This window comes from Arachis hypogaea, chromosome 18, assembly GCF_003086295.3.
Source record: "Arachis hypogaea cultivar Tifrunner chromosome 18, arahy.Tifrunner.gnm2.J5K5, whole genome shotgun sequence".
Lineage (NCBI taxonomy): Eukaryota > Viridiplantae > Streptophyta > Magnoliopsida > Fabales > Fabaceae > Arachis > Arachis hypogaea.
In genome coordinates, this window is record NC_092053.1 from 41,704,168 (window position 1) to 41,729,327 (window position 25,160).

At 41.1% G+C, this 25,160-nt stretch overlaps 2 non-coding genes across 2 annotated transcripts; one reads left to right on the top strand and one right to left on the bottom strand.

Moving 5' to 3' along the window:
- Nucleotides 1–13,914: 13,914 nt before the first annotated feature.
- LOC112774640 (small nucleolar RNA R71) lies at nucleotides 13,915–14,018 on the bottom strand. Its single transcript, XR_003189115.1, has one exon. It is a non-coding gene; the product is annotated as a small nucleolar RNA R71 (small nucleolar RNA).
- Nucleotides 14,019–24,295: 10,277 nt separating this feature from the next.
- LOC112773799 (small nucleolar RNA R71) lies at nucleotides 24,296–24,399 on the top strand. The gene has a single exon (XR_003188328.1). It is a non-coding gene; the product is annotated as a small nucleolar RNA R71 (small nucleolar RNA).
- Nucleotides 24,400–25,160: the final 761 nt, after the last annotated feature.

A 25,160-nucleotide genomic window follows, 5' to 3' on the forward strand; every position in this document is an offset into this window, starting at 1 on the left:
ACACCCTTACGGTAGCCAATGTGAACTACAACAACCGTCCACCCTATCAATCTCAAGGACAAAATAATTACTCTTTTGGTAATAGTTCCAATCAAGGGTAGAGGGACAATGCTCAAGGGAACACCCAAAATCAAAGATGGAACAACTCCTCTTCTCACTACCACAACAACCACCAATCTTCATCCTAATATCACAACAACAACCATCAAGCCAACCAAAACAACCACTCTAGATACCAAGCACCACACCAAAGACAACAATCCAACCAATCCTCTTCTTCTCCCACCAACCAAGGTGATGATTCTAACCGCTCACTCCACCAAGAGCAAGAAAGACTTAGGGCTATTGTGGAAAAACATGAAGAGAGCAATAGGACTCTCACTGCACAAATGAGCACTATGAGTGCCCAAATGTCTTCTATAGCCAAAATTCTCTCAAGGTTGACCTTACCTCCTACCAACTATACCAACACCAACCAAGCCTCTAGCTTATATAACCTTCCTTCTCAACCTCTCCCAAACCCAAAGGGTAGCATCAATGCAATTACCTTGAGGAGTGGTACAACGCTTGAGGAAGTTGAACCTAAACCCATCAAGTTGGAGGGGAATGTTCCTAATGTGGAAGTTGGTGAAACAATGCAGATGGATGAAGATGAAAAGGAGGAAGAAGTTGCAAAGGAAGAAGAAGAATAATTGAGGGCCAAGGAACCGAAGTGGAAGAGCACCTTAGAGGAACAAATTCCCATACCTTTTCCTACGTTAGCAAAAAAAGCCAAGAAGCATGAGGAGCTTGATCCCAACATAGTGTAAATCTTTAAGAATATGGAGGTAACTATTCCACTCTTTGATGCCATAAATCAAGTTCCGAAATATGCTAAGTTCCTTAAGGATGTGTGCACTTATAAAGAGAAGATTGGTAGACTAGGGATGAATTTATTAGGCAATTCTGTTTCTTCTATGATGGATGATTTTCCTAAAAAATATAGTGATCCCGGTCCTTGCTTGGTATCTTGTATGATTGGTGAGATTCAAATTAAGGATTGCATGTGCAACCTAGGGTCATGTGTGAGCATTATGCCATTCTCGATTTATGAGAAGTTGAACCTTGCACCGTTGAAGCGATCCGGAGCTAGGTTTGTGCTTGCAGACAAGAGTATAATTTCAGTTGTGGGCATTGCTAAGAATGTGTTGGTGAGAATTCAAGACTTAATCTTTCCGGTAGATTTCCATATCCTAGAGACACCTCCCATTGATTCGGATAGGCCATCCTCCATCTTACTTGGAAGGCCATTCTTGAAGACATCCCGGTTTAAACTAGATGCATTTTTGGAAGATTATTCATTTGAGGCTAAAGGGAAGGTGGTGAAGTTTAAATTGGAGGAAACCATGCGGCAACCTTTTGAGGTCCACTCAATTTTTGGTTGTGATAGTATTGAAGATGATGTGATTGAAGAACACCTTAGGAGCAATGATGAGATAAATGTCATTAGGAATTTGGGTATAAGAGGACTTAGCAAGGAAAAGGGGAAGGATCCAAAACATCCATATCCTCAAGTGAACAAGGCTCCCAATCATGGTGCAACTGACAAGTGGAAGCATCTCCCCTTGAAGGACACTCTTACCAAAGGCAACAAGAAGGACAAGATGGATGTCCTTGAGGATGTCCCAAAAAGATGATTTCAAGCTCATGACCGTCCAACTTAAGGACGTTAAAGAAAAGTGTTAGGTGGGAGACACCCCACCATGGTATGATCTTCCTTGTACATAATTTCTTGAATATAGTTTTAGAGCCTTTGATTGATTTTGTGATTGTTTGATGTTGTTGAGTTGATTTTGTTTGATTTTGTTAAGCTTGTTAGAGTCTTCATGAGGATTTCATTGATCTTAGTATTGGTTGAATTGGTAAATTTTGAAAAGAAAATGCTTGATTTTGATTGTTGCATGAAATTTTAAGTAGTTTTGAAGCATCTAGCTTGTATGAATGCCAAGATTGTACTATAATTGTTTTCCTCATGTTGTTGTTTAAAAAAAAAAGTCGCCCCACGCGTAGGGGTGGACGACACATACGCGTCGATGCGTTTCCACAACTCCTGGTACAAAAACCTGAGAGTTGTGCTGGGACTGTTCGAATCCTGTGCTGGGAGTACAATGCTTCCCATGCGTGCACGTCTCTGACGCGAACGCGTCGATGGTCCATAACGCATACCCACGCATGAGCGTGGGTGACGCATATGTGTCGTTTGCTGACTTCGTAACTCCTGGTACAAAAACCAGAGAGTTGCGCGAGTTTTATGTTACTATTGTGCGAGGGACACAATCTCACCCCACGCGCAAGTGTGGTCGACGCGTACGCGTCTCCCTCCCATTTATGCTATCCACGCATAGGTGTACACGACGCTTACGCGTCGATCATCTTTTCCCGCCTCCACGCGTACGCGTGGATGAGGCGCACGTGTCACATGCCTAACGCAGCTAGAAGTGCACGCTGCCCTGTTCTCTTCCTTTTCCCTTTCTTTCTTTTACTCTTTCTTCTCTTCTTTTTCCTTCTCCTTACCACCTTTTCTTCACCCATTACCATCGGCGACTTCAACCACCGGTGACCACCACCTCTGGTGGTCCCACACATTTTCTCTCTCCTCTCTTCTCTCTTCTCTTTTCTCACTTATACTCAACCTCACTTTCCTCTCTTTCAAAGTTGCATTTCTCTTCTTTCTTTTTTGTTTCTTTTTAAAATTTGTCTTTACTATTGCGTTTAATTACTTTGCTCTCTTTATTTTAGTTGCATTTTAATTTTATTGTTTGTTTGTTTGTTTACCCTTGTTTCTTTTTTTTCCTTTTATTTTCTTGCATGGGTGTTGAATCTCATTTACTTTTGAATTGATGAATTTCTTCATATCTCTTAGCTTGTTTGTGCTATGATAAATGGCATTCTATTTTGGGGCATATCCCCCTTGAACTCATCAAACTTGGTTGTTATTTACACGTTGCACACCAAGTATTTGTGAAAAAAAGAGCCAATGCCATCTTTATTCATTGTGAACCTTTTTCTTTCAACTTAGTGCCTCTTTTTCACAACACTTGCACTACATGAGCATTGATCGTCATTTCCATGATTTTTCATCATCAATTGCTCATTATTTGTAGTTTGCTATGCTTGTAGCATTATGTAAGAATGAGTGGTTCAATGCTCTCTAACCCCATATTCTTCCAATTCTAGACTTCATTGTCTTAGAGTTTGTTGAGAGAAAGGTTTTTCTATGACCCTGATAAACCCAGATTTTGTGGTTTATTTTGTGCTTATTTTGGGGGATTTGTTCACCTTTTTCCCACATTTATTCAATGAAATAACATGGTTTTATAATTCTCCCTTGAATTATGCTTAAATGTAAAAACATGCTTTTTAGACCTTAAATTGGTGATTTTAATTCACTTTAATTCCATTCGATGCCTTGATGTGTTTGTTAAGTACTTTCAAGTTCATAAGGCAAGTATTGGATGGAAGAAATGAGGAGAAAAGCATGCAAAGAGGAGAATGCATGAAGAAACAAAGATTTGGAATGCACCAATGGACGCGCACGCGTACAAGGCGCGCACGCGCAAAAGTGGTTTTCCACAAGGACGCGCACGCGTACATGCTGCTTCCGCGCGGATGAGGAAGTTGCCAATCGACGCGCACGCGCACATGACGCGCGCGCCGATATTCTTACTTGGCCCACTTAAAGTGAAATTGCTGGGGGCGATTTCTGAGCTGCCCAGGCCCAAGTCTAACTTGTTTCTGAGTGTATTTAATGTAGAATTGAAGTCCAAGCAAGGGGGAGCAATTGTTGGTAGCCTTAGCATCATGTAGTTTAGTTTCTAGAGAGAGAAGCTCTCTCTTCTCTCTAGAATTAGGTTAGGTTAATCTCTTCTAGATCTAGGTTTAATTACATGTTATCATCTCACTTCTTTTATGATCTCTTACTTCTACTCCTTGATTCTCATGATTTGTAGTGTTAATTTTACTTTTATGCTCTCCTATATATTCATGCACTCATGTTGGATATTGGGTTATTTTTAATGCAATTTAATGTTTGATATTCTTTTAATTGTTGATGATTGAGTTGTGAATTTTACTTTTCATGCAATTGGTAGTTAGTAGATTTAATATTTCTTGCACTTTTATTCTGCCTTCCTTTTATGCCTTCCAAATGTTTGATAAAATGCTTGGAAGGATGTTAGAGTAGATTTTGAGCATTCTTGGCTTGGAGAGAGTGATTAGGCAATCTTGAGTCATGAAAACCCAACCTATGTTGGTGATCTAGAGTTGTAGCTAGCATCGTTTCCATTAACACTAATCTTTTGCTAATTTGATTAGTAAGTTAGTTAGGACTTTTGGATTGAGATTAGCTAGTCTCGTTAGACTTTCTCCCTATTTGTTGGAGATGACGTAATGAGATAAATTCTTGTTTATATTTGTGACATGATTAATTGGTCTTGTTTGACATTTTCCCGATGTGTGAGTTAACTAAATAAGATGAATTAATCATGCATGACTAGGATAGAAAGCATATGATCTCTATTCAATGCCATGAATGTCTCTCTTCTTTAATTGCCTCTTTTAATTGTTTGCTTGATTTACTTTCTTTGCACATTTAAATTCCTTGTCCGATCACCAACTAAAACCCCCCATTTTACCCCTTCATAGCCAATACGCATGCACTCCATTGATTCCTAGGGAGACGACCCGAAGTCTAAATACTCCGGTTATTTCTTATTTGGGGTTTGTTTTTGTGACAACACAAAAATTTAATTTGATTTGAGGATTGACTATCGGTTTGGACTATACTAACAACGGAAATATTTTGTGAAATTCTGAATCGGTAACAAATCCTCTCTATCAAATTAATGGCGCCGTTGCCGGGGAGTCAATGGTGCTATGTTATTGGCTATTGTAAATATTGTGAATAGCTTTATTTTTGGTTTATTTGTTGATTTTTGCTAGTTTTAGGATTTAATCTTCTTTATTTCTTATTGCTCTTTGTTTTTATTTTCTATTTCACTATGAATTCTCACTTTGGCTATGAGTATAGTTCAAACTATGTTGTAGGGAATGAAAGCTTCAATGAGGAGGTGCATCAAGGATTTGGAGATCAAGGGTGGGTGGAGCCTCAGACATTTGATCAACCTCCATGACAACAACCTCCACCAATGCACTACGAAGAAGAGCCATTCTATGATGCATATCAATCCAATGGCTATGGTGAATTCCCTTGTGACTTTCAAGAACCACCACCATATGCCTATGAGCCATATCCTCAATATAGCCACACATCATACTCACAAGCCTCATACCACCATTTACCTCCATATGACCATAACTCATACACACCATATCAACCACCATTAGAATCACATGTGGAACAACCACCATCCCAATACCAATACTCTCAAGAACCACAAATTCCACATACACCACCTCAAGAACTCCACCAATATGAACTACCTTCCGATTACAACAATCTACCCCTAACCGATGAATTTTCTCTTCCAACACCATCTCCAGATGAAGCCTTCATGTTAGAACTGAGAGACCTTGAATCTCGTATTTTAAGGCGACAATAGGAGGATGAAACCAAGTTTAAGGAGTTAAGAGTAAGGGTGGCCGGCATAGTAGAAGCCGTGAGTCACCTAACATCTCACCTAAGCTCATGCATCATAAGCCCTCCACTTGGTGACCATGGAGAAGCGATTAAGGAGCATAATGAAGAAGTAAACTTGGAACTCCATGGTGAGGAAGGAGAATTGAAGCAAGAAGCGCAACAAAAGGAGAAGATGGAAATTAGCGAACAAAAGGAAGTAGTGGGCGGATGTTTAGGATATGTTGAGTACATAAAGGAATCTCGAGTTGAGGAACCCTCTTCCAAGGAGTGTGGAGGGAATATCAAAGAGAAGAGCAATGTTGCGGGAGTAGACAAAGAGTTAAAGAAAATTGATCGAGAAGTGGATTCCATCACTAGTGATTTTTTGCCCACCTTGATCAATTCCCTTGACGATCCTGTTGAACCTTCCCCCAGTAGATTGGAAAGCAAGGTTGAGGAGGACGTACAACCTCCAAGGCCTAGTGCGAGTGAAGAATTGGAAGAAGTGTTCCGAGCAACAAACTCCCCTACCTATGATGATTCCGAATCAACATATGATCCTTTTGAGTTTGAAGAGTCCTTCCCCAAATTGCTTAGACTTGATGATGAAGTGGACTTCACTAAACCTCCTATCTACGATGAGAGTGATGGGGAAGAAATAGAAGAGATTAGTGAAGAGGAATGTGAACTTGAGGAAGCTTGGCATGAGGAGGAACTTGAAGAACCTCGCCAAGTGGTGGAAACCTCTAGAAGAGGATGGACAGGAGTAGATCTTGCTTTATCACGATCTTTGGGAACTCCTCCACCTAGTTCGTCGTCCAATCCTCCGCTTGAGTGGGTAAAACTTCTAACTCTCAGCTTTATTATCCCACTTGAGTATGGTTTGCTTGAAACGGATGGCCAACTTAGGGCGCTTTGTGGAATTAAGCGAAAGAGGAGGATGTTTAGTGGTTGGAATTCTAAATCTAGGCTCATTATGGTGGGAAGCTCGAAATTAGAGAGCATGGATTGGTGTAATGCTAAATTAAATGGGTCTAGGAGAGTAGTTTGGTGCTTCCATGAGAATTCTGTTTTCTCGTCGCCCGGACAAAGTCAAGGCAATCAACTAGAAGATGGGTGCGAGGACAAGATATGGGATCCTGGATTATCCTATGATAGTCATTCTCGGGAGCTCACGTCCTGGAGAGAACCTCACCAAAGCTTAATGAAGAAGGTTGGAACTTCTGACAACCGATTGAAGGACAAGCACTTTTGGAGGTTCAGGGATGGATACAAGTATAAGCCACCTTGACAAGAAGCCTCCCAAGGTCCAACTTAAGGACTTAAACTAAAAGTGCTTGGTGGGAGACACCCCACCATGGTAAACTCTTTCCATTCTATTGTGGATATAATGAATGAATGAATTGGGTTCCATTGTATATAGTTTCTTTACTTCTTGGTATATTTTTCTTTGTTTACTAAGGTGTTTATGCATTCCGTGCTTTAATAAGGGATGGAACTTTGGATTGAGTTTTTGCTTGAATTGCAAGTTTTCTCAAGTTGTTTAAAAATGCCCCTATGTTTCAAAATGTGCTTAATCTTGCACCTTAGCTAGTTCTAGAGTTTTAGAGAAGGATGGGAAGTTATGAGATCTTTTGATGCTCATATAAAAAAAAAAAAAGCAAAGCCACGCGCAAGCGCAAAGTGCGCGCGCGTCGGTTGCGCATTTTAGTTTTCTGGGCCAAGGACCAGAGAGTTGCGCCACTTTTGGGCCAACTCTGTGCCTCAACCCACGCGGACGCATGCTATACGCGTCCGCATCACTCCCTATTTTTCTGTCCACACGTTGGCGTACTTCACGCCTCCGCGCCCATCCAATAAGCTCAAGCCATCCACGTGAATGCGCACAACGCGCGCACGCGTCGATACGTCTTAGCATCACCCAGGCCAAAGGACCCGAGAGTTGTGCCAACTCTGGGCCTCTTTTGTGCCTTTGACCCAGCCCATCCGCGCCGACGCGCACTTTACGCGTCCGCGCCTATTCTAATTCCTCCATCTACGCGCAAGCGCGCATGGCTCTCCCGCGCCGTTCTTCCATTTCTCCCACCCACGCAAACGCGCAAGGTGCGCGCACGCGTGGATTCGAATTTTTACTTACCCCAGGGACGCGAAGCCCTAGCGCGTTCGCGCATCAACCCCCTTCCCCCTCCAACGTTCCATTTCCTTCCTCTTCCTCTATCTCTCACCTTCAACTTTCACCCTCCGGCGAGCGCTCCGCTACCATCGCCGCCGCTGTTACCGCCTAACCGTTGCCGCACCCCTCTCTTCTTTCACTCTTTCTTTCTCTCTCACTTCTTCGCCCCCCCTCTCTATCTCTGTTCACCCTCAGTGCCGCCCCAGCGCCACCGTGACCACCATTGTCGCCGGCGCGAGCTTCATTTCAAGGCGATGTCGAACCACCACTCCACTCTGCCTCCCTCTCATTTTCCCGTTCAGTCTCTGCACCCAGGTTCTCACCTTCCCCTGTTCTGCCTCCTTTTTACTGCTTACTGTAATTCCATTAATGTAGTTAGAGTTAGCTTAGTTAGTTAGTTTAGTTTGACTTAGGTGGTTAGCGAATCTGGGCTGAGTAGTGGAATTAGGTTTGTTTGAATTTTTACTGCTGTGTGAAATTGTTCTATTTGCTGCATTATTTTGTGTTCATGTAATGTGTTAATGCTGCTTGCTTGAGATGGATTGGTGAAGGGAGTGCTGATTGAAGCAACTACCCCTGTTCTCTGTGTTGTCTGCATTGCCTTATGCTGAACTATTGACTATTTGTTATATTCATATGAACTTGTATATGTGTGATTTTGTGCTTCTAATTGTTAATGAGTTCATGTGAAATTTGATTTGACTGCTTGACCTTTGGAAAATAGCCAATTTGCTGCTGAAATGCTGCTGGATTTTCCTAACCATATTCTTCGAATTAACAATGTTTTGATTGGATTAACAAACTTCTATTTGATGATTTTTGTGTCAATTAGAATTTTGTTACCTAAATGGTTTTGAAAAAACTCCTCAAGAACAAGTTCTTTGGTCATGCTTTCCATATTCTTGCTTGTTATTCATGCTGATTTGCTTCTATGCATTGCATGGTTGAGTAAGCTTTTCCACATAGACCACATAATTTACATTAAGCCACATAGACCACAAGGTTTTCCACTCTTCTCTCAACTTGTGACTTTGATGCATCATTGAATTTAGTGTTGAATGCTTCTTGATTGATTCATTCCTTAATGAATTGATTTTACCAACATAAATTCATATGATTCTAGTGATCTTCACATTGATTGGTGACTTGCTTTCATATTAGTTGCTTTCTAGCAATCTTATATTTCATCATCAATGACTTGTTGCAATTCATGATTGTGGACGTGCTTACATCCTTGTTTTGTGCATTCCTTTCGAATTGAGATAGTAATCACCATATCACTAATTTTCAAACTAATTTCTAACTTTAACCTGCTTAACCGACTGACTTCTTTTGTTTTCAACTTAACTCTTTATATCATTCTTTTGGATATGGTGCCTTCTAAGCTCAGTAAACGAATAATGTGCAAAATATGGTTTCAATTCTTGGTTTGAAGTCTAGTTTGAATTCTGTATTTTGTTGCTTGCATTCCAAGAAATCTCCTTTCTTTATTCACTTCATGAATATGCTTTGATTTGAGTGCTTTATATCTACTTGGCTATATGCTTATATTATAATATCTCTGTTTTTCAGGATGTCGGATAAAGGAAAGGCTATAGCCACCACTTCCAAAAAGAAGAAGCGCTCTAAGACCTCTACACCCTCACCATATGCTAACTATGCCAAGAATCCGCTAAATGATAAAGAAAAAGAAAATCAGCTACTTCCATCCACTGATTCAACCAAATTCCCAAACCTCTACTGCGAGCTATGCTTTTCTCGTTATACAAAGAAAAAGCTGAACATTGAGAAGAAGCTGAATCTTCCCAATGACGTGAGGCGTGCCATAAACGCCCGTATTTCGGAGTTAGGATTGGATTTCGTTGATAGAGACTTGGGAAGGATTAACATTTCGTGGGTTAAGGAATTTTACTGTAACTTCTTCCGACCGAACTTGGATTCAGTGCACTTAAGGGGTAGAGAGATTATGGTCACTGAGGATGCCATAGGGGATGCACTGCTTTGCAGAGTTGGTACTCCTGAGACTTGTGCCTACCAGCAGGCAGATGTAGCTCTCCTCTCCATGACCTTTGACTATGAGGCACTTAAGCGCGTGATTGCTACACTAGATTCTTCCTGGGTGATGGATTCGAGCAACAAAAAGCCTAAGGGGATGCTTTCTGCATATCTGACTAGGGAGGCTAGGACCTGGCAGCAGATATTCGCCCACTATGTCCTACCTACCACTCGCTTCTCAGAGATTCTGATGGATATGCTAGTTCTGATTGGGTGTGTCATGGAGGGGAAAGAGGTGTATTTCCCCCGGTTGATTAGGCATAGCATGTGGAGAGCTCATATTCGCGGCTTGCTACCGTTTCCTACACTGGTTACTAGTTTAGCTGAGCTAGCTGATGTCCTGTGGGAGGACGATGACGTGACACCACCACCTCCAGATGACGATGACAAGGAGGTTACTATTCCATGGGGGTGTATGGGTGCACGAGAAGCGCCCGACTAGTCGCCGTTCTTGAGCTATAGCGGTAGTTGAGGCAGCTAGACCTTCATCCTCCACAGCAGCTGGACCCTCTTCCTCCACAGTAGCACCTGCACCACCAGCAGCACCTGAGCCGACTTATCTGTTAGTGCAGCACCTTCTTCTCTTCATGGAGCGCTTCGAGCATCGTGTCATGCAACGTCTTGACCGCATAGATCAGGTGTTCGCATCACAGGGCATTGAGCTTCCTCCACTTCCAGACTCTCCCGCCTCCGACGAGCAGGATCAGGAGGAGGAGCATGGTGAGGAGCCGACACAGCAGGAGGCACCACCAGAGACGCAACCTCCGGAGGTCTAGCATGACATTCCAGAGCCACAACCAGTGCCACTTCCAGAGCCACAGCCAGTGCCACCTCTAGTCCCACAGCCCGAGCCTGAGCATGAGCCACAGCCTGGTGCAATTGTTGACCCCATCCCGAGCTTCAGTAGTAGCATCGAGGACGATGCTTAATTCTAAAGTGTGGGGAGGTCACCGTTCGTGACCGGTGTTTGTACTTATGTGGTGAACTTTCAGACTTTTATTTCTATTCGCTACTACTCTATTTTGTTCTATTCCGCACTTTATGTTTTAGATCATTTTGAGATTACTGTACATATTTATGATATTGTAGATACTCTTATATATATATATATATATATATTTTGCATCTTAGTTGTTGATTGTGATTGGAAAATTTTGGGATTGCTAAAAATCTAGTCAACCCATTTTATATAAGAAATGCGTTTTGATTGAAAAAAAAGGGGGGGGGGGTAAACTAGGAGAATTTTAAAAATTTTTTTTCTAAATCACAATTTTGCATTAGAATAAGCTTAATCAATATGATGAAAATTTTCAAGAAACTCATTTTTAGGGCACCACCCCAATTGGTTGAAATTTTTTTTTTAGAACTTGCTTGAGTTATACACTTTGTGGATCATGTTTTTGATGCCAGGGCATCTTGGCCAGTTTCACTGACCTTTTCTTTACTGTTTTTAGGTTAGTTTCATGCATTTCCTTAGGAAATAAGCTAGTTTTGGGTAGATATTCACTTACACCTTGACTCAAGCATACATTGTGCATTTTACATTATTTCATGAGGATTCTGCATAAGTTTAGTGACAAATTGTATGTTGCATTGCCCATGACTTGGACTAGAACTTTGATGCACTCTATTGCTTGATTTCAGGACCAGAGGAAGCAAGGAAAGGGAGGAAACTTGCAAGGTTAATGAGAAAAGTGATTGCCAATGACACTCTCATAGCCATCATTGCCCACGTTAAGAGTCACGTTAACTAAGTTAACGTGAACTCTAACGTGGAAAAGGGAAGTTGAGCCAATGTTAGTGACACTTAACATTGTCACTAACGTTGGCAAACACTCATGAGTGGCCATGTTAGAGCCCACGTTAACCTAGTTAACGTGGCCTCTAACGTTAAAGGGGGAAGAGAAGCCAACGTTAGTGACATTCAACATTGTCACTAACATTGGCCTAAGGATGCAACACACCACGTTAACTCCCACGTTAACTTGGTTAACGTGGGAGCTAACGTAAGAAGTGAGAGTTGTCGCCAACGTTAGTGACACTCAACATTGTCACTAACGTTGGAAGCAACCACACAACCCCCCAAGGAGCCACGTTAACTTCCACGTTAACTTAGTTAACGTGGAAGCTAACGATGTGGAATGAATGATGAGCCAACGTTAGTGACACTCAACATTGTCACTAATGTTGGGATGGATAAGAATGGCCACGTTAGAAGCCATGTTAACCTAGTTAACGTGGACTTTAACGTGAGATCTAGGGGCACATTGGAACGTTAGTGACACTCAAGGCCACGTTAGAAGCCACGTTAACCTAGTTAACGTGGAGCTTTAACGTGAAGCAAAAAGGGGCACATTGGAACGTTAGTGACAATGTTGAGTGTCACTAACGTTCTCAAAGGTTGGCAAGGCCACGTTAGAAGCCACGTTAACCTAGTTAACGTGGAGCTCTAACGTGAGGCAAAGGGGTACATTGGAACGTTAGTGAAAATGTTAGGTGTCACTAACGTTCTCAAACTTATACTTTCACTAAATGTTAACACCCCTAACGCCCTGAGTTGAAGTCTCTGCCCACTTAGCACTTTCTCTCTGCAAGTAAAGCCAAGCCCAAATGAAGAAAAGAACTTCTTCAAACTCAAGATCCAAAGGCCCAAGACTTGAAGAGTAAACTAGAAGCTGAGAAGAGTAGTATATATAGGAGTAGCTTTGGATTGTAAAAGGAGTTCTGGAGGCTGGAAAAAGAGAACTACTCTCTGTATTTTACTTTCTCTGCATTTTCTAGTTTTATGATGTATTCTCCATCTTTATTTTCATTTCCTAGAGCTATGAACAACTAAACCCCTTTCATTGGGTTAGGGAGCTCTGTTGTAATTTGATGGATCAATACTAATTTTCATTATTTTTCTTCTATCTTTTCTCTTGATTTTACTTGAAAGCTTTCGATCTTCATCCAATTGAGTAGTTATCTTGGAAGAAAAGCTATTCAAACTTGGATCTCTTTTGAACCTTGAAAGAGGAATGAAGAGATCAAGCTAGAAATGCTTTCTCATGCTGGACCAAATTGGGTTTGGATGGGTATGTGACTATAACCCTCTCAATACTTGATTTGGGAAATGCATGTGGTATAATCAGTGACCATACTTCATCTCTTCTCATGAGCAATTGACCAAGGAATTGGCTATTGATAAAGATTTTATGGCGCCGTTGCCGGGGATTGATTGTGCATCAACAATGATTAAATTGGAAGATCACTAGCTTGAGCATTTTTATTTTGTGAATTTCATTTTCTGTTTGAGTGATTTACTTTTTGTTTTAGTTAAACTTCTTCCCTTCCCCCTCTACTCTTTTGTTCTTCTTTGTTATTTTCAATTCTGTTTGCTAACCCACTAACTATTTGATATATTGCATCACCCACAACTAACAGTAATTCTGACACAAATACTTTCTGCACCTATCTTTTCTTGCTTGCACTTGATGGTTGTATGACAGGGAGAAGAAGCGGGGCTTCAACTTCCTTCGATTCTGAACCTGAGAGGACCTTCCTTAGATTAAGGAGGGAGGCAAGAGGAAAGAAAGTAGTTGCTGCTGAGGAAGAAGAGGAATTCTTTGAAACAAACATGGAAGACAACATGGAAAACCATCATGAAGAAGAAGATCACAACCATGGGGGAGGAGGTAGAGCAAATCACGCTGGGGAGGATAGAAGAGTTTTGGGGTCTTACATCAATCCAAACCCAGGCAATTGTGGAAGTAGCATCCAAAAGCCAACAATCCATGCCAACAACTTTGAACTTAAACCACAGCTCATCACCCTTGTTCAGAACAACTGTTCGTTTGGAGGAAGTGTTCAAGAAGACCCCAATCAACATTTAACCACCTTCCTGAGAATATGTGACACAGTGAAGTCTAATGGTGTTCATCCTGACGCCTATAGACTGCTCTTATTTCCATTCTCACTCAGGGACAAGGCAGCCAAATGGCTGGAATCTTTCCCAAGGGAAAGCTTGACAACTTGGGAAGACGTGGTGAACAAATTCTTAGCAAGATTTTACCCTCCTCAACAAATCAATAGGCTGAGAGCTGAGTTCCAAACTTTCAGGCAACAAGATGGTGAGACTCTATATGAAGCATGGGAGAGGTTCAAGGACTTAACAAGGAGGTGTCCACCTGACATGTTCAACGAATGGGTGCAGCTGCACATTTTCTATGAAGGGCTCTCTTATGAGTCAAAGAAGGCTGTAGACCATTCATCTGGAGGATCTTTGAACAAGAAAAAGACCATTGAGAAAGCCATAGATGTTATTAAAACAGTAGCAGAGAACGACTACTTCTATGCTTCCGAAAGAGGGAACACAAGAGGAGTAATGGAGCTAAACAATGTAGATGCTCTGTTGGCCCAAAACAAGCTCATTACCCAGCAACTGGCTGACCTCACCAAGAAGATGGAAATTAACCAAGTAGCAGCAATCTCCACTTCATCAACAATCCAAGAAGGAGTGAATGAAGAAGCAGAGGGAAGTCAGGAGCAAGCCAACTACATTGGGAATTCACCAAGGAAAAACTATGATCCATACTCCAAAACCTACAACCCTGGATGGAGAAACCACCCAAACTTTGGGTGGGGAAGTGAGCAAGATCAAAACCAAGACCAGAGACGTTACAACTCCAACAACAATGTAGCTCACCAGCAATTCACACAGAGGACGTCTCAACACCCCCACAACAATACTTCTTCATATGCTTATCAAAACCAAAATAGCATATCTGCTCCGAATCACCCATCAATTGATGACAAGCTCTCTAAGATCGAAACCTTAATTGAAGGAATATGCAGAGACATTCGAGACAGTAAAGCATTCAGAGAGGAAGTGCAGTCAAACATGCAGAATCAAAATGCTGCCATCACGAAACTGGAGACACAAATCAGCTATCTGTTTAAGCAGCTCCCTAACCATAACTTTTGCTATGATGCCCACTCAAGCAAAAGGGAGGAGTGTCAAGCTATCACACTTAGGAGTGGGAAGGAACTGAAGGAACATCCCCAAAAACCACAAGAAGAAGGCTCAAATGAAAAGGGAGAAGAGCAAGATGGAGTTCAACTTCCCACGCCAAGTCTGCAGAAAGAAAAAGAGATACCCCAACTGAACATCTCAAGAGCTCCATATCCCCAGCTATTGAAGAAAAAGGAAGATGACAACCAGTTCTTGAGATTTTTGGAAATCTTCAAGAAGCTACAAATCAACATACCCTTTGCTGAAGCCATAGAACAAATGCCACTCTATGCCAAGTTTTTGAAGGAGCTAATGACTAAGAAGAGAAGCTGGAAGAACAATGAGACTGTGATACTAACTGAAGAGTGCAGTGCTATCATTCAGTATAAACTACCTCAGAAACTGAAGGATCTTGGGAGCTTTCAGATCCCTTGTATTATAGGAGAAATCACAGTAGAGAAGGCTCTTTGTGACTTAGGGGCCAACATCAATTTGATGTCAGTAGCTATGATGAGAAAGATGAAAATTGAGGAGGCTAAACCAACAAAAATGGCCCTACAACTGGCAGACCGATCGTTCAAATTCCCTCACGGGATAGTAGAGGATTTGCTAGTAAAAGTGGGAGATTTCATATTTCCAGCAGATTTTGTGGTGCTGGACATGCAGGAGGAAGCCAAGACCTCCATCATCCTGGGAAGGCCATTCTTGGCCACTGCTGGAGCTGTCATCGATGTTCAGAAGGGTAACCTCACACTGAGATTACACAATAAAAAGATGACATTCAATGTGTTCAAGGCCATGAGTTATCCACCAGAACAATTGGGGGAATGCATGAGGTTAGATGCACTTGAGGATGAAGTGCAGGAGAATTTTGAAGAAGAAGAACCTGAAGAGGACGAGAGATTGGTGGAGGAAAAATCTGAATCAAGTGAAGAGGTAGCCACAGCAGAAATACATATACCAGATGCACCAAAGGAAGGGAACGAAAAGTCAGAAGCACCCAAACTTGAACTCAAAGCACTGCCACCCACTCTCAGATATGCATACCTAGGAGAAAATAAAAACTACCCAGTGATCATAAATTCATCCCTCAGTCAAGATCAAGAGGACGAGCTACTCAAGGTGCTGCAGGAGCATAAGGATGCCATTGGATGGACCCTTGCTGACCTGAAGGGAATCAGTTCAGCCATATGCATGCATAAAATACTGTTGGAAGATGATGCCAAGCCATCCATTCAATCCCAAAGAAGGCTGAACCCAATCATGAAGGAAGTGGTACAGAAAGAGGTTATGAAGCTTTGGCAAGGAGGGGTCATATACCCAATTTCGGACAGCCCTTGGGTTAGCCCCATACATGTTGTGCCAAAGAAGGAAGGAATCACTGTGGTTACCAATGAGAAAAACGAGCTCATACCTACAAGGACCATCACAGGATGGCAGATGTGCATAGACTACAGGAAACTCAATGAGGCTACACGAAAGGACCATTTTCCCCTTCCATTCATGGATCAGATGTTGGAAAGACTTGCAGGGCACGCATATTATTGTTTTCTCGATGGTTATTTAGGATATAACCAAATAGTGGTTGATCCGAGAGACCAAGAGAAAACCTCATTTACTTGTCCGTATGGAGTGTTTGCCTATAGGCGCATGCCATTTGGATTATGTAATGCCCCTGCAACTTTCCAACGCTGCATGCTTTCTATCTTTTCAGATATGATAAAAAAATTCATTGAAGTTTTTATGGATGATTTCTCGGTATTCGGAGATTCTTTTCCTAGTTGCCTACATCACCTCACCTTGGTATTGAAAAGATGCCAAGAGACCAATTTGGTCTTGAACTGGGAAAAATGCCACTTCATGGTGACAGGAGGAATAGTCCTTGGTCACAAGGTCTCTCACCAAGGCATTGAGGTTGATAGAGCTAAAGTAGAACTTATTGAAAAACTACCCCCACCCAGTGATGTCAAGGCAATTAGGAGTTTTTTAGGGCATGCTGGTTTTTACAGAAGGTTCATTAAAGATTTTTCAAAGATAGCCAAGCCCTTAAGCAATCTCCTTGTATCTGATACACCATTTATCTTTGATGAAACATGCATGCTAGCATTTGCACATTTGAAAATGAGGTTATCCTCTGCTCCTATCATCTCCCCACCTGATTGGAACCTACCATTTGAATTGATGTGTGATGCATCTGATTTTGCAGTTGGGGCAGTGTTAGGACAAAGGAAAGATAACCTAGTTCGTGTGATATACTATGCTAGCAAAGTCCTTAATGAAACTCAAAGAAATTATACCACTACTGAAAAGGAGTTGCTAGCAATAGTTTTTGCATTTGACAAATTTAGATCATACCTCATTGGTGCTAAAGTGATTGTTTTTACGGATCACACGGTACTTAAATATTTGTTTGCCAAGCAAGAATCAAAGCCAAGACTAATAAGGTAGAACTTACTATTGCAGGAATTTGATATTGAAATTAGAGACAAGAAAGGAGTGGAGAACAAGGTGGCAGATCACCTATCCAGAATCCCTCATGATCAAGGTGGAGAAAATGATACAAATGTGAATGAGCTCTTCCCTGATGAGCAATTGATGACAGTTCACAAAGCACCATGGTTCGCAGATATTGCAAATTTCAAGGCAACTGGGGCATTACCCCCAGGGATCAATAAACATCAAAAGAGGAAGCTCATGAATGATGCAAAATACTTTGTCTGGGACGAGCCATATCTCTTCAAGAAATGTTCAGATGGAATCCTTAGAAGATGTGTTTTGGAAGAGGAAGGAAGAGAAGTCCTGTGGAACTGCCACGGTTCATGTTATGGCGGGCACCTTGGAGGGGACAGAACTGCAGCAAAGGTGTTACAAAGCGGATTCTTTTGGCCCACCCTTTTCAAGGATGCCAAGGAACTAGTAAAAAGCTGCAATGAATGCCAAAGATCTGGAAACCTGCCCAAAAGAAACGCCATGCCACAAAATTTCATCTTGGAACTGGAACTGTTTGATGTGTGGGGAATAGATTTCATGGGACCATTCCCAACCTCATATGCAAACAAGTACATCCTGGTAGCAGTGGATTATGTTTCCAAGTGGGTAGAGGCTATTGCAACCCCAACTAATGATAACAAGGTGATGCTGCATAAACTTGTTATGCTACGATTTAGGAAATTGCACGATCGGCAAAATTCCTTCCGGCAAGTGCACCGGTTATCGTCAAGTAAAAACTCACAATAGAGTGAGGTCGAATCCCACAAGGATTGGTTGAGTGAGCAATTCGGATTAGAAGTGTGTTCTAGTTGAGCGGAATCAAGATTTAGATGAGAGTTGCGGAATGTAAAATTGGCGGGAAACGTAAATGACAAGAAATTGAAATGGCGGAATCTTAAATTTGCATGAATTAAAGAGCAGAAGCTAAATTGCTGAAATTAAAAGGGAATGGGGGTGATTGCATGAATTGAATTGCAGAATGTAAAGAGAAAGTGGAAATCAGAAATGGGAAATTCATTGGGTTATAGGAGATATTGAGATCTCCGAATCAAAACATGTTTATCTCTTCCTCAACCAATGCGTTCATTAAATTTTGCTTGGCAATCTTATATGATTGGATCCCAATCCCTTGGCTCACCAATTCTCTCTAAAAACAAACAAATTCCCAATCCCTTGGTTTAAATGTTCATAAGAAGAGATGATGCTCGATCACTGATTATACCACACAGTTTCATGAACCACAATTTGGTAGGATTACATGTCACAATATCCATCCAAACCCCAATCCAATTCACTGTGAGAAAGCTTCTCTAGCATGAATCCTCCATTCCTTTCCCAAGGTTCCGAAGGATTCCAATTATGGGTAGTTTCTTTCCCAAGACAACTACCCAATGGAATTAGATCGAGAAGCTTTCTAACAAAATTCAAGAGAAAAGATTGAAGAAGAAGATAAACTATTATTGATTCATTGAATTACAATAGAGCTCCCTAACCCAATGAAAGGGGGTTTAGTGAGTCATAGCTCTGAATTCAATTACAAAGAAATGAAAACTAGCTAAATGCAAAGGTAAAAGTTCTCTCTAACTTAAATTCTATCCTATTTATACACTTTCTATATTGAGCTTCTGTTGTGTTTCTTTGGGCTTTGAGGCCTCTCCCTGCTTTCCTTTTGCCTTGGGTTTATGATCCATAATCTTGATGAGGCTGTTGATCCAAATTCTGTAACATTCATTGAGCCAACTTAGTGATAATCAAATAATGACACATGACTCAATAAATTGAAATTTCAGACTCATCAATCCTTCAGGCCCAATCCCATAAACCATGATATTCAATTGGGTTTCATACCAGAGTAAGTTTAAGTTAATGTTTGTGCTCAAATACTAACTTAAACCGCAATATTGTTGGCCCAGAAACCTTTTCCAAGAGTGGCGTTTAAGTTGTAGTTTAAGCTTAAACTGCAGCTTAAACGCCAGACACTTCCAGTGATGCCTTTTGTGGAAGCACGTTTAAGCTTCAGTTTAAGGTTAAACTGAAGCTTAAACGTGGAAATGGAAGAAGGCAGCCCTGGAGGGTAACTTAGTCGAACACGTTTAAGCTTCAGTTTAAGGTTAAACTGAAGCTTAAACGTGGAGATAGAAAAGGCAGCCCTGGAGGTCGAACACGTTTAAGCTCCAGTTTAAGGTTAAACTGGAGCTTAAACGTGGAAATAGAGAAAGCCATCCTGGAGGTCGAACACGTTTAAGCTCCAGTTTAAGGTTAAACTGGAGCTTAAACGTGGAAGCTGAGAAAGGTAGCCCTGGAGGTGTCGAACACGTTTAAGCTCCAGTTTAAGGTTAAACTGGAGCTTAAACGTGGAAGCTGAGAAAGGTAGCCCTGGAGGTGTCGAACACGTTTAAGCTCCAGTTTAAGGTTAAACTGGAGCTTAAACGTGGAAGCTGAGAAAGGTAGCCCTGGAGGTCGAACACGTTTAAGCTCCAGTTTAAGGTCAAACTGGAGCTTAAACGTGGAAATGGCTCCCTGGTGCTTTTCCCCTTTCTGGCGTTTAACCTCCAGTTTAAGGTTAAACTGGAGGTTAAACGTGGAACTGCCCCCTTGGTGCCCTTCTCACTTCTGGCGTTTAACCTCCAGTTTAAGGTTAAACTGGAGGTTAAACTTCAATTCCAGCATTTCTTAGCCTTCATGATTCTGGCGTTTAAGCTCCAGTTTAGGCTTAAACTGGAACTTAAACTCCACATGTGATATTCAAGCTTCCTTTATTGATTTTGTTGCTTCCTTGCTTAGCCTCTTCTTCCCTGAAATCATCCAAACAATTGCATCAAAGTCTTGCAAAATTTCATGAGAAATCTTCCATTCATAGCATTCAAGTAATATAACTAAAAACTCATGGAATTTGCATCAAAATCATACTGTTTGGATGGTTCATTGCTTTGTTATTCATTTAACCATTCTTGGTTACTTTAAGCTCAAGAAAATGCATAAAACAACTAAAACTAACAGAAAAATGCTAGTGAAACTAGCCTAAGATGCCTTGGCATCACAACGCCAAACTTAATACTTGCTTGTCCCTAAGCAAGTCCTGAGTTATTTGAGAGAAAGTATGAAACAGAAAGCAATTACATTGGCTATATTAGCAAGCATTTGAAGTTCATCAGAAGGGTTTTATGCAGAAAGTTGCAGCATCACTTTTTCATTCTTATCAGGTAAGATTATCACTTTTTCCTTGCATCCATTAAACACTGCTATGGCCTCTTGTTATTCTTATGTCCTTGGCACTTCTCTTCTTTGTTTTTCTTTTCTTTTTCTTAGAGCTTCTTTGCTCCTTGTTTGCTTAGTGTCATGTGTTGCACAAGCCTTTGGCATTTTCTTTTTCTTATCAGTGCACTACACATATCCACTCCAGGCATTTTAGTTCACATTTCTTCTTGAGGCATTGGTGCCCAGCACCTCTTTGTGTGACTAAATGTTTTGTATTTAGGTTGCTCTTGATAATGGACTTTTGGTTGATAATCCCGGGTTAGTTAACCCAAGTTACCGAGTGTTGAAACACTCCTCAGAACCTATTCATCCAAGCATATCCTTAATACATAAACACCACATGCATTTGTCTCAGAAGTTCAAACCATTGGTGCCTAGCTTATTTGGTTGCCCTTTTTCAGTGGCTTTTTCTTCTTCTTTTTCTTTCTTTTTCATGGCCAAAGACATTTATTCATCAAGATCCATAGACAGTTTTCAATTTCTACACAAAAAATGATAATTCTACACTCTATTTCTAGTGATCTGACTAAACAATCAAGCATGCATACCACCACTTAATTCTACTTGATTTGTCACTAATTTAGCCAAGTTACTTTTGTTCAAACTTTTCTTTTATTTTTGGAAACAGAACAAACATGGCAAGCATTTGATTAAGAAGGTGAAGTTATATCCAAACATCAAGGCATTCACTTTATTCAAAGCAATAAACAGACACTCATACTAAAAACTCCACATAACACTTAAATGACTTATGATGAAAGAAAGCTCATAAAGACAATTCACCAATTATCATTTGATTATTAAGGAACGAGACCACCTCTTATTTATTGCTTGGTTCTTCTTAATTCTTGGGATCCTGCTTCTTCTTGCTTCTTGCCTCTTTTTGACCACTTGTGCTTCCTTTGTCTTTTTCCTCCATTTTTGTCTTTTCTTTTGTACCTGCACAAACAAACAAGTTTGCTATCATTTTTCGGTCCATGTGAATGATGAATAGTACTTGCACATGTAAATCAATGATTGACTTCATGAGCTTATAGCCGTGACTTTTGTATATATGCACACTTATTATTGGACACCAAACTTAGTGTTTGGTAAAGTCTCCTAATGACATGAAATCCATATTGGTTGTCCTTAATGAATGTGCATAATTCTAATAAATCATAGTCACTTTGGCTCTTTGATTCTAAACAAAGTTACTACCCTAAGTAATTGAAACCAAAGTATTAAAACATGCGAATGGTTTACTTGTCATGAATTTCGAAACCCAGAGGAACTTCTTGCTTTTCATGAACCGTGTTCAAAGAGGAACACCAAACTTAATGTTTGGTTGTGCTCTTTGCATGAAAAATTGAATGCATTTTGAATAAAGTTTGGGGTGCCCTCAAGCACACCAAACTTAGAGACAAATTGTATTTTATATGCAATGTTTAGTGCACTCTTTCAGCAGTTGTCCTGAGGATTCAAGTTCATGCATAAGAAACCATGCTTTATTAGATGCAAAACAAAACAAAAAAAAAAATAAGGATATTAAAAACATGGGTTGCCTCCCATGAAGCGCTTCTTTAACGTCACTAGCTTGACGGTTGTCCCTTGTTAGGGTGGATTGTAGTGCTTGACGTCTTCTCCTCTCACTATGCAAACGTCCCCACTTGATTCCTTCATGACCTCTAAATGTTCCATAGAAAGAACTTTCCTGATTGTGAACACTTGAGGGAGCTGGGAAGGAATGGTTTTGAGGCCAGGTGGGATTGGCAGATAATGACTTGATATCACTTTATCTCCCGGAGAAAAACCTTCAGTGGGAATTTTCTTGTTTCTCCACCCTCTTGGCAATTTCCCTATCATTCTTCCCTTTCTCTTGAGGATTTCTTCATTGACCCTTATGCCAGGAGGATCCTTCTGATCTGTTTCCATTGATTCTTGTGGCTTTAACTCTTGCAACTCCTGTTTGCCTTCCAAAGACTGTTTTAGAGTTTCAGCTGCTGGATTACTTTCCTCCAAACACAGATGGCTACTATCATCCTTAGGCTTTTCAGGTTCTGGTTCAGGCTCAGATGCAGGTTTGAAAACTTTGAAAATGAGCTGTTCATCATGTATTCTCAGAATTAGCTCTCCTTGTTCTACATCTATGAGCGCTCTAGTAGTGGCTAGAAATGGTCTTCCCAGAATGATAGGGTGTAGGTAGCTTTCCTCCATGTCCAAAATGACAAAGTCTGTGGGGAAGTAATAATCTCCCACTTTCACCAGCACATTCTCAACTACCCCTTCAGCTTGCTTCTGAGTTTTGTCAGCCAGTTGTATGATTACATCAGTGGATCTCACCTCATTCAGTTGTAGCCTCTTCATAAGAGTTAGAGGCATCACATTTATGCTAGCTCCTAGATCACAGAATCCTCTGTCAATTTTTGTTTCTCCTATGATGCAAGGAATATGAAAACTTCCTGGGTCTGTTTTCTTAGAGACTGTGTCCTTCTTGATGAGGGCACTGCATTCTTTGTTCATTGTTACCGTTTGTCCTCCCTTCAAAACTCTTTTCTTGCTCAACAATTCCTTTAAATACTTGATGTGTGTAGGCATTTGATGGAGAATCTCAAGAAAGGGAATATTGATATGGAGAGACTTAAATGTCTCTAAAAACCTTGAATAGGTTTTCCCTTTTTCACCTCCTCCTAACCTCTGAGGAAATGGTGCTTTTGGTTGGTATGTTTCCATCGTGCCTTTTTGCAGTTCCTTGGCTTGCTCAGTTTCACTTTCCTGCTTAGCTTCCTCCACACCTTCCTTCAAGATTTCTGGCTCCTGTTCTGAGGGCCTGATTCCTTCTTCTTCTGAGACTTCCTTCAATATGGTGATGGCCTTGCATTCTTCCCATCTCACTCTCTTTTGTCCCCCTTTAGGATTCTTTTCTGTGTCACTAGGGAACACTGCAGTTGATTTGGGGGCCTGTTGAGATAGCTCTCCTACTTGAGACTCCATCCTCTTGAGTTTTTCACCATGGTTTCTTAAGGTAGCTCTCACATCATCCCTGAAGCTTTTCAATTCGGTTATGTCTTGACTCATGGTTGCCATCATTCCTTCTATCCGGTTTAATTGATCTTGAAATTGTTGGTTCGGATTAGGTTGGGTAGGTTGATTACTTTGGCCATGATATGATGGTTGGGAGTAAGTGTTTTGTGTGGCTTGGTATGATCTTTGGTTGGAGTTTTGGTATGTGGAATTGTTATGTTGGTTGTGGTTGTAAGGTTTGTGGTTTTGTGGTTGGGTTTGTTGGTTCCCCCACCCAAAGTTTGGGTGATTTTTCCATCCTGGGTTGTAAGTGTTGGAATGTGGATCATATGATTGCCTTTGTTGGTTTCCCACATAGTTGGCCTCTTCCCAATCACCTCCTTCAATGCTTACTTCCTCTTGATCTTGTGTGTGTATTGCAGCCACTTGCTTTGTTTCTAATTGTCTGGTAAGCTCTGCTAGTTGCTTGGCAAACACCTTGTTTTGGGCTAGAATTGTATCAACATGGTTCAGCTCCATAACTCCCTTAGTGTTGTGCCTCTCTGATGCATAGTAGTACTCATTCTCAGCCACTGTCTCAATCACTTCAATGGCTTCTTCCACAGTCTTTTTCCTGTTCAATGAACCTCCTGATGAATGGTCTACAGCCTTCCTTGATTCATAAGAGAGTCCATCATAGAAAATATGCAATTGCACCCAATCATGGAACATGTCTGGTGGGCATTTCCTTGTCAAATCCTTGAATCTCTCCCATGCCTCGTAGAGAGTTTCACCATCTTGTTGTCTAAAAGTCTGAACCTCAGATCGAAGCCTATTGACCTTTTGTGGGGGTAGAAACGTGCCAGAAACTTGCTTTCCACCTCATCCCATGTTGTTAGACTCCCCCTTGGGAATGATTCCAACCACTTAGCTGCTTTGTCCCTAAGTGAAAATGGGAACAAAAGCAGTTTATAGGCATCTTCCTGGACTCCATTGGACTTCACAGTGTCACAAATTCTCAGGAATTTTGTGAGATGTTGGTTGGGATCTTCATTAGCACTCCCACCAAATGAACAATGATTCTCCACAAGTGATATTAGCTGTGGTTTGAGTTCAAAATTGTTGGCCTGAATGGGTGGTTTCTGAATGCTGCTACCACAATTCCCAGAGGTTGGGTTTATGTATGAACTAAGAACCCTCCTCTCAGGAATGGCATTGTTTCCATCAGCTCTCTCATGGTTGTGAACTTCTCTATCCATGTTGAGATCTAGAGCTTCCTCAAAATTGTCCTCAGATTCTCCTTCAGATTCTTCTTCTCCCAGTACTCTCTTCCCTCTTGCTTCCCTTCTAAGTCTATGAAGGGTCCTCTCTGGTTCGGTATATGGAGGAGTTGATGTTTCTCCTCTCCTACCTGTCATACAAGAACACAACACAGGCAACAAACAAGTGAAATACTCTTGGTTAATGGAAGAGTATGGTTAGAGCAATTGAGGAATTAATTCAAACAGTTAGTGAGTCAGTGGGTTAGTTGCTTGAATTTAAAGGCATAAAGAAAGAAAGCATGTAACAGATTGCAGAAATTAAAATTCAACAAG